Here is a 10,049-nt window from a genome sequence, read left to right as displayed (position 1 = left end):
AAGAAAGACGTGTCCTGTTGATTTGATACTGATAATAGAAAGAGTATGGTGTTGTGTAGGGAAGTAGACAAAATGCTCATGTATTATGATCCTCTTTCTCCTTTTTAGAAATGGTTGATTAAGGTTTTCTATATGTGTTTACATTTTATTTTGCAGAAAGTAATATTAAAGGATCACTGCAACAGGTACGTGTTTTGTGAACACAATTGTTCATGTGGTTGTTTCAGTCATATCTCCTTTTTATAGAGTAAAAGGCTATGATTTAACTGTAGCACTATATGTGTTATAATCAGATTGCTAGTCTGAAGTTTTTAATGAAGGCACTGCTAAACAAAACATAATTCCTTGAATCCTCTCTTATGAAACAGGAAACAGTAATACTCTGTCTCTGATTCTCTGTAAGAGGGCATATTAAACTACTTGTGTGATTTAGATCATGGTATTATATCAAATTAGATTGGGACATTCACTGTTTGATGAAATAGTGTTTAATTCAGTCAGCTAGCCAGTGAGATTTGGAATACAGCCAGCAGCCTTGTTCTGGTAATTATTTATACATACATACATACATACATACATACATATAGTAAGAGTCAAACGTTTGGACACACCTACTCATTCCAGGGTTTTTATTTTTACTATATTGTAGAATAATAGACATCAAAACTATGAAATAACACATGGAATCATGTAGTAACCAACAAAGTGATAAACAAATCCAAACACATTTGAGGTTTTTCAAACCAGCCACCCTTTGCCTTAATAATGACAGTTTTGCATACTCTTGACATTCTCTCAACCAGCTTTACCTGGAATGCTTTTTCAACAATCTGGAAGGAGTTCCCGCATATGCTGACCCACTGCTAAGAGCATCTTTGGGGCATGTTCGGTTTTTTACATGATCCAGTTGGGGGAGCTGTCCAGTTCCCTGGCGCTGAAATCGATGCCGCTCTCATCTTATGTAAACACCACTTTCATGTGAAACGTAGGCTAGGCCTATACATTTCGCAGACAATTTTCTTTGAATAAAAATAACACAGTCTACAAACTAACCAAATTTCGTAACCTTAATTGATTACAACCCCGGTCGTTGTTTTGTTTCTCCGCAGTGCTTTAACACACTGCAACACAATGTTTTGACTTGGGCCCAGTTTCCTGATAGCGATGGAACTTTTGAGGCTTATGATTGTTTTCATGATGCATCTTTCCTACAATGGCCGAAGATGTAACTTGTGTTTCCCAAAACGCCACGCAGATAAAACTGTTAAGTGCGTCGTTGGAGCATGTGTCGATACTGATAGGATCAAAAGAAAAGGAGTGCTGCTCTTGAATCAGCTTTCTCCTTTCAAATCTTTCAGTATCTCACAATACTGACGACGGATAAACTTCTAGAGAGATATTACCGCCTACGGCTACAAATATTGAGGCGGCTTAATCTAATGATTACCCGATGTCACAAGAAGGCCAAAAAGATCATGAAAAACATCAACCACCTGAGCCACGGCCTGTTCACCCTGCTATCATCCAGAAGTAGAGGTCCGTACAGGTGCATCAAAGCTGGGACCGAGAGACAGAAGCTGTTTTTCAATCTCAAGGCCATCAGACTGTTTAAATAGCCATCACGAGCCTGCTTCCACCCGGTTACGCAACCCTGCACCTTTAGAGGCTGCTGCCCTATAGACAGACTTGGAATCACTGGCCACTTTAATGTTTATGAACTGCTTTACTGATCTCATATGGATATACTGTAGTCTATTCTACTGTATTTTAATTCATACCACTACGACATAGCTCTATTTATATATTTCTTAATTCCATTCTTTTACTTTTAGATGTGTATTCTTGTGAATCGTTTTTAGATACTAATGCACTGTTGGATCTAGGAACACAAGCATTTAGCTACACCCGCAATAAAATCTGCTAAATATGTGTATGTGACCAATAACATTTGATTTATAGGCTATTTGGAAGAGTTGCAATAAAACTAAACTTTATTCAGAGCAAACAACAAATGTAAACGCCTGGAGTTTGCTAAACGGCGTTGGCACTTAGTGATAAAATAATTTATATGTTTGAAGATGATTAAATAATTCTACCCTGAAACGTAATCATTAGGGAGTATAGGTTATGTAGCATGTAGAAGGAATAATTACAGTATTAAACATAAGTCCAATTAGGTTGGACTGGGAAAGAGAGAAATGTGTGTGTGCCTAAGAAAATACAGAAGAACAATTAAAGTGTGTTTGAACCGACCTGGCTAGGACTCTGAGAAACTTATGAGGACAGGGAGTACTTCAAATCAAATGTATTTATATAGCCCTTCTTACGTCAGCTGATATCTCAAAGTGCTGTACAGAAACCCAGCCTAAAACCCCAAACAGCAAGCAATGCAGGTGTAGAAGCACGGTGGCTAGGAAAAACTCCCTAGGTAGGCCAATACATAGGAAGAAACCTAGAGAGGAACCAGGCTATGAGGGGTAACCCAGTCCGCTTCTGGCTGTGCAGGGTGGAGATTATAACAGAACATGGCCAAGATGTTCAAATGTTCATAAATGACCAGCATGATCAAATAATAATAATCACAGTAGTTGTCGAGGCTGCAGTAAGTCAGCACATCAGGAGTAAATGTCAGTTGGCTTTTCATAGCCGATCATTAAGAGTATCTCTACCACTCCTGCTGTCTCTAGAGAGTTGAAAACAGCAGGTCTGGGACAGGTAAGCACATCCGGTGAAAAGGTTAGGATTCCATAGCCGCAGGCAGAACAGTTGAAAATGGAGCAGCAGCACGGCCAGGTGGACTGGGGACAGCAAGGAGTCATCATGCCAGGTAGTCCTGAGGCATGGTCCTAGGGCTCAGGTCCTCCGAGAGTTAGAGAGAGCATACTTAAATTCACACAGGACACCGGATAAGACAGGAGAAGTACTCCAGATATAACAAACTTACCCTAGCCCCCCGACACATAAACTAATGCAGCATAAATAATGGAGGCTGAGACAGGAGGAGTCAGGAGACACTGTGACCCCATCCGATGATACCCCCGGACAGGGCCAAACAGGCAGGATATAACCCCACCCACTTTACCAAAGCACAGCCCCCACACCACTAGAGGGATATCTTCAACCACCAACTTACCATCCTGAGACAAGGCCTAGTATAGCCCACAAAGATCTCTGCCACAGCAAATCAAATCAAATCTAATTGTATTTGTCACATACACATGGTTAGCAGATGTTAATGCGAGTGTAGCGAAATGCTTGTGCTTCTAGTTCCGACAATGCAGTGATAACCAACAAGTAATCTAACTAACAATTCCAAAACTACTGTCTTATACACAGTGTAAGGGGATAAGGAATATGTACATGAGGATATATGAATGAGTGATGGTACAGAGCAGCATACAGTAGATGGTATCGAGTACAGTATATACATATGAGATGAGTATGTAGACAAAGTAAACAAAGTGGCATAGTTAAAGTGGCTAGTGATACATGTATTACATAAGGATGCAGTCGATGATGTAGAGTACAGTATATACGTATGCATATGAGATGAATAATGTAGGGTAAGTAACATTATATAAGGTAGCATTGTTAAAAGTGGCAAGTGATATATTTACATAATTTCCCATCAATTCCCATTATTAAAGTGGCTGGAGTTGGGTCAGTGTCAATGACAGTGTGTTGGCAGCAGCCACTCAATGTTAGTGGTGGCTGTTTAACAGTCTGATGGCCTTGAGATAGAAGCTGTTTTTCAGTCTCTCGGTCCCAGCTTTGATGCACCTGTACTGACCTCACCTTCTGGATGATAGCGGGGTGAACAGGCAGTGGTTTGGGTGGTTGATGTCCTTGATGATCTTTATGGCCTTCCTGTAACATCGGGTGGTGTAGGTGTCCTGGAGGGCAGGTAGTTTGCCACCGGTGATACGTTGTGCAGACCTCACTACCCTCTGGTTGAGGGTAGTTGAGGACGGAGTAGTTGCCGTACCAGGCGGTGATACAGCCCACCAGGATGCTCTCGATTGTGCATCTGTAGAAGTTTGTGAGTGCTTTTGGTGACAAGCCGAATTTCTTCAGCCTCCTGAGGTTGAAGAGGCGCTGCTGCGCCTTCTTCACGACGCTGTCAGTGTGAGTGGACCAATTCAGTTTGTCTGTGATGTGTATGCCGAGGAACTTAAAACTTGCTACCCTCTCCACTACTGTTCCATCAATGTGGATGGGGGGGTGTTCCCTCTGCTGTTTCCTGAAGTCCACAATCATCTCCTTAGTTTTGTTGACGTTGAGTGTGAGGTTATTTTCCTGACACCACACTCCGAGGGCCCTCACCTCCTCCCTGTAGGCCGTCTAGACGTTGTTGGTAATCAAGCCTACCACTGTTGTGTCGTCCGTAAACTTGATGATTGAGTTGGAGGCGTGCGTGGCCACGCAGTCGTGGGTGAACAGGGAGTACAGGAGAGGGCTCAGAACGCACCCTTGTGGGGCCCCCGTATTGAGGATCAGCGGGGAGGAGATGTTGTTGCCTACCCTCACCACCTGGGGGAGGCCCGTCAGGAAGTCCAGTACCCAGTTGCACAGGGAGGGGTCGAGACCCAGGATCTCGAGCTTGATGACGAGCTTGGAGGGTACTATGGTGTTGAATGCCGAGCTGTAGTCGATGAACAGCATTCTCACATAGGTATTCCTCTTGTCCAGGTGGGTTAGGGCAGTGTGCAGTGTGGTTGAGATTGCATCGTCTGTGGACCTATTTGGGCGGTAAGCAAATTGGAGTGGGTCTAGGGTGTCAGGTAGGGTGGAGGTGATATGGTCCTTGACTAGTCTCTCAAAGCACTTCATGATGACGGAAGTGAGTGCTACGGGGCGGTAGTCGTTTAGCTGAGTTACCTTAGCTTTCTTGGGAACAGGAACAATGGTGGCCCTCTTGAAGCATGTGCGAACAGCAGACTGGTATAGGGATTGATTGAATATGTCCGTAAACACACCGGCCAGCTGGTCTGCGCATGCTCTGAGGGCGCGGCTGGGGATGCCGTCTGGGCCTGAAGCCTTGCGAGGGTTAACACGTTTAAATGTCTTACTCACCTCGGCTGCAGTGAAGGAGAGACCGCATGTTTTCGTTGCAGGCCGTGTCAGTGGCACTGTATTGTCCTCAAAGCGGGCAAAAAAGTTATTTAGTCTGCCTGGGAGCAAGACATCCTGGTCCGTGACTGGGCTGGGTTTCTTCTTGTAGTCCGTGATTGACTGTAGACCCTGCCACATGCCTCTTGTGTCTGAGCCATTGAATTGAGATTCCACTTTGTCTCTGTACTGACGCTTAGCTTGTTTAATAGCCTTGCGGAGGAATAGCTGCATTGTTTATATTCGGACATGTTACCAGACACCTTGCCCTGATTAAAAGCAGTGGTTCGCGCTTTCAGTTTCACGCGAATGCTGCCATCAATCCACGGTTTCTGGTTTGGGAATGTTTTTATCGTTGCTATGGGAACGACATCTTCGACGCACGTTCTAATGAACTCGCACACCGAATCAGCGTATTCGTCAATATTTTCATCTGGCCTTGTCTGAAACATGTCCCAGTCCACGTGATGGAAGCAGTCTTGGAGTGTGGAGTCAGCTTGGTCTGACCAGCGTTGGACAGACCTCAGCGTGGGAGCCTCTTGTTTTAGCTTCTGCCTGTAGGCAGGGATCAGCAAAATGGAGTCGTGGTCAGCTTTTCCGAAGGGGGCGGGGCAGGGCCTTATATGCGTCGCGGAAGTTAGAGTAACAATGATCCAAGGTTTTACCACCCCTGGTTGCGCAATCGATATGCTGATAAAATTTAGGGAGTCTTGTTTTCAGATTAGCTTTGTTAAAATCCCCAGCTACAATGAATGCAGCCTCCGGATAAATGGTTTCCAGTTTGCAAAGAGTTAAATAAAGTTTGTTCAGAGCCATCGATGTGTCTGCTTGGGGGGGGGATATATACGGCTGTGATTATAATCGAAGAGAATTCTCTTGGAAGATAATGCGGTCTACATTTGATTGTGAGGAATTCTAAATCAGGTGAACAGAAGGATTTGAGTTCCTATATGTTTCCTTCATCACACCATGTCTCGTTAGTCATGAGGCATACGCCCCCGCCACTCTTCTTACCAGAAAGATGTTTGTTTCTGTCGGCGCGATGCGTGGAGAAACCCGTTGGCTGCACCGCATCGGATAGCGTCTTCCCAGTAAGCCATGTTTCCGTGAAGCAGAGAACGTTGCAGTCTCTGATGTCCCTCTGGAATGCCACCCTTGCTCGGATTTCGTCAACCTTGTTGTCAAGAGACTGGACATTGGCAAGAAGAATGCTGGGGAGTGGTGCGCGATGTGCCCTTTTTCGAGTCTGACCAGAACACCGCCTCGTTTCCCTCTTTTTTCGGAGTCGTTTCCTTGGGTCGCTGCATGCGATCCATTCCGTTGTCCTGTTTGTAAGGCAGAACACAGGATCCGCGTCGCGGAAAACATATTCTTGGTCGTACTGATGGTGAGTTGACGCTGATCTTATATTCAGTAGTTCTTCTCGACTGTATGTAATGAAACCTAAGATGACCTGGGGTACTAATGTAAGAAATAACACGTAAAAAAAAAAAACTGCATAGTTTCCTAGGAATGCGAAGCGAGGCGGCCATCTCAGTCGGCGCCGGAAGTGTCTCAACCCAAGGGGATCGCCAACCCAGACAGGAAGTTCACGTCAGTGACTCAACCCACTCAAGTGATGCACCCCTCCTAGGGACGGCATGAAAGAGCACCAGTAAGCCAGTGACTCAGCCCCTGTAATAGGGTTAGAGGCAGAGAATCCCAGTGGAGAGAGGGGAACCGGCCAGGCAGAGACAGCAAGGGTGGTTCGTTGCTCCAGAGCCTTTCCGTTCACCTTCACACTCCTGGGCCAGACTACACTCAATCATATGACCCACTGAAGAGATGAGTCTTCAGTAAAGACTTAAAGGTTGAGAATGAGTCTGCGTCTCTCACATGGGTAGGCAGACCATTCCATAAAAATGGAGCTCTATAGGAGAAAGCCCTGCCTCCAGCTGTTTGCTTAGAAATTCTAGGGACAATTAGGAGGCCTGCGTCTTGTGACCGTAGCGTACGTGTAGGTATGTACGGCAGGAGCAAATCAGAAAGATAGGTAGGAGCAAGCACATGTAATTCTTTGTAGGTTAGCAGTAAAACATTGAAATCAGCCCTTGCCTTAACAGGAAGCCAGTGTAGGGAGGCTAGGAATACCTAGGATAGGATAAAGTAATCCTTCTCACCCCCCCCCCTTAAAAGATTTAGATGCACTATTGTAAAGTGGCTGTTCCACTGGATGTCATAAGGTGAATGCACCAATTTGTAAGTCGCTCTGGATAAGAGCGTCTGCTAAATGACTTAAATGTAATGTAATGTAAAATGACTTAAATGTCTAGCACTGGAGTAATATGATACATTTTTTTGGTTCTAGTCAGGATTCTAAGCAGGCGTATTTAGCACTAACTGAAGATTATTTAGTGCTTTATCCGGGTAGCCGGAAAGTAAAGCATTGCAGTAGTCTAACCTAGAAGTAACAAAAGCATGGATTAATTTTTATGCATCATTTTTGGACAGAAAGTTTCAGATTTTTGTAATGTTACGTAGATGGAAAAAAGCTGTCCCTTGATATGTTCGTCAAAAGAGAGATCAGGGTCCAGAGTAACGCCGAGGTCCTTCACAATTTTATTTGAGACGGCTGTACAACCATCAAGATTAATTGTCAGATCCAACAGAAGATCACTTTGTTTCTTGGGACCTAAAACAAGCATCTCTGTTTTGTCCGAGTTTAAAAGTAGAAAGTTTGCAGCCATCCACTTCCTTATGGGTGAAACACAAGCTTCTAGCGAGGGCAATTTTGGGGATTCACCATGTTTCTTTGAAATGTACAGCTGTGTGTCATCCACATAGCAGTGAAAGTTAACATTATGTTTTCGAATGACATGCCCAAGAGGTCAAATATATAGTGAAAACAATAGTGGTCCTAAAACGGAACCTTGAGGAACACCAAAGTTTACAGTTGATTTGTCAGAGGACAAACCATTCACAGAGACAAACTGATAGCTTTCCGACAGATAAGATCTAAACCAGGCCAGAACTTGTCCGTGTAGACCAATTTGGGTTTCCAATCTCTCCAAAAGAATGTGGTGATCGATGGTATCAAAAGCAGCACTAAGGTCTAGGAGCACGAGGACAGATGCAGAGCCTCGGTCTGACGCCATTAAAAGGTAATTTACCACCTTCACAAGTGCAGTCTCAGTGCTATGATGGGGTCTAAAACCAGACTGAAGCATTTTTGTATACATTGTTTGTCTTCAGGAAGGCAGTGAGTTGCTGCGCAACAGCTTTTTCTAAAATATTTGAAAGGAATGGAAGATTCGATACAGGCCGATAGTTTTTTATATTTTCTGGGTCAAGGTTTGGCTTTTTCAAGAGAGGCTTTATTACTGCCACTTTTAGTGAGTTTGGTACACATCCGGTGGATAGAGAGCTGTTTATTATGTTCAACATAGGAGGGCCAAGCACAGGAAGCAGCTTTTTCAGTAGTTTAGTTGGAATAGGGTCCAGTATGCAGCTTGAAGGTTTAGAGGCCATGATTTTCTTCATCATTGTGTCAAGGGATCTAGTACTAAAACACTTGAGTGTCTCTCTTGATCCTACGTCCTGGCAGAGTTGTGCAGACTCAGGACAACTGAGCTTTGGAGGAATACGCAGATTTAAAGGGGAGTCCGTAATTTGCTTTCTAATGATCATGATCTTTTCCTCAAAGAAGTTCATGAATTTATTACTGCTGAAGTGAAAGCCATCCTCACTTGGGAAACTCACCTACTGTTTGTGTGTATGTATGTGCGTAGGATATCTACTGTTTGTGTGAAAGTATGTGCGTAATTAAGGAGCCTGGTATAAAATGGATGTCTTTGTATTCTTGACTTTAGAACGTTCTCTGAATAAACTGTACAGACCTTTTGCATAAAGCTGAGTCTTTGCCTAATTATTATTATACCCACGGTCTTACAAACCTCGGGGATTGGTCAAAGCTATTGATTGATTGATAGTTACTATCATTGGGATTGAAAATTCTCATGACACTTAGATTGGAACTGGGTGCTATGTCAGATAAGATGTAAATAGAGCTTTTTGTCTACACACACCAGTGGTGGTTTTGGCTTTGAAAGAAGGATGCATATGCAGAAAAGAACCTCATACCTACTGTAAAATATGGTGGTGGATCTTTGATTTTATAGGGTTGTTTTGCTTCCACTAGTCCTGGGGCTCTTGTTAGGGTCAACAGCATCAAGAACTCTACCAAGTACCAGGACATTTTAGCCAAAAACCTGGTTGCCTAAGCCATGAGGCTGAAACTTGGCCTCAAGTGGATCGTAAAGCTAGACAATGACCCAAGCAAACATTAAAATCCATAAAGAAATGGTTAATTTACCACAAATTCTACATTTTGCAATGACCATCTCGGTCTCCGGACTTGAACCCCATTGAGAACCTGTGGTTTGAATTGAAGAGGGCAGTCCATAAGTGCAGACCGAAGGATATCAAGGCTCTGGAAAGATTCTGTATGGAGGAATGATCTGAGTTCTAGAAAAAGGCTAAATGTTGTTATCCTCACAAGGGCAAGGTACACAAAGTATTGAAAAAAGGTGCCAATAATTGACACCTTTTTAAAAATTACTTAAACATATTTGAGCAATTGTATAAAATATACTTTTTTTCCGTAGGCCTACAATATAGCTCAGTATTTGTATTTATAAAGTGTTTTTTGCCAATTATTTTGGAGGTGACTAGCTAGAATATATCAGTTAGCTAACCATTTACAATAACAGCAGTTCTATCGGGAATCAAGGTAAGACCCAGATGCAGACATGCCAAATTGACAATGGTTTAATATTCCAACAGGGGCAGGCAATAGACAGGTCAAGGCAGGCAGGGGACAGTAAACCAGAGGTGGGGCAACGGTACCGGACGGCAGGCAGGCTCAGGGTCAAGCAGTAGGGGGAGAAAAAGAGAGACTGGAA

This window comes from Oncorhynchus keta, chromosome 14 (genome assembly GCF_023373465.1).
Source record: "Oncorhynchus keta strain PuntledgeMale-10-30-2019 chromosome 14, Oket_V2, whole genome shotgun sequence".
Taxonomy (NCBI): domain Eukaryota; kingdom Metazoa; phylum Chordata; class Actinopteri; order Salmoniformes; family Salmonidae; genus Oncorhynchus; species Oncorhynchus keta.
The sequence above is the reverse complement of the archived record's forward strand: the minus strand, read 5'-3'. Positions refer to the sequence as shown.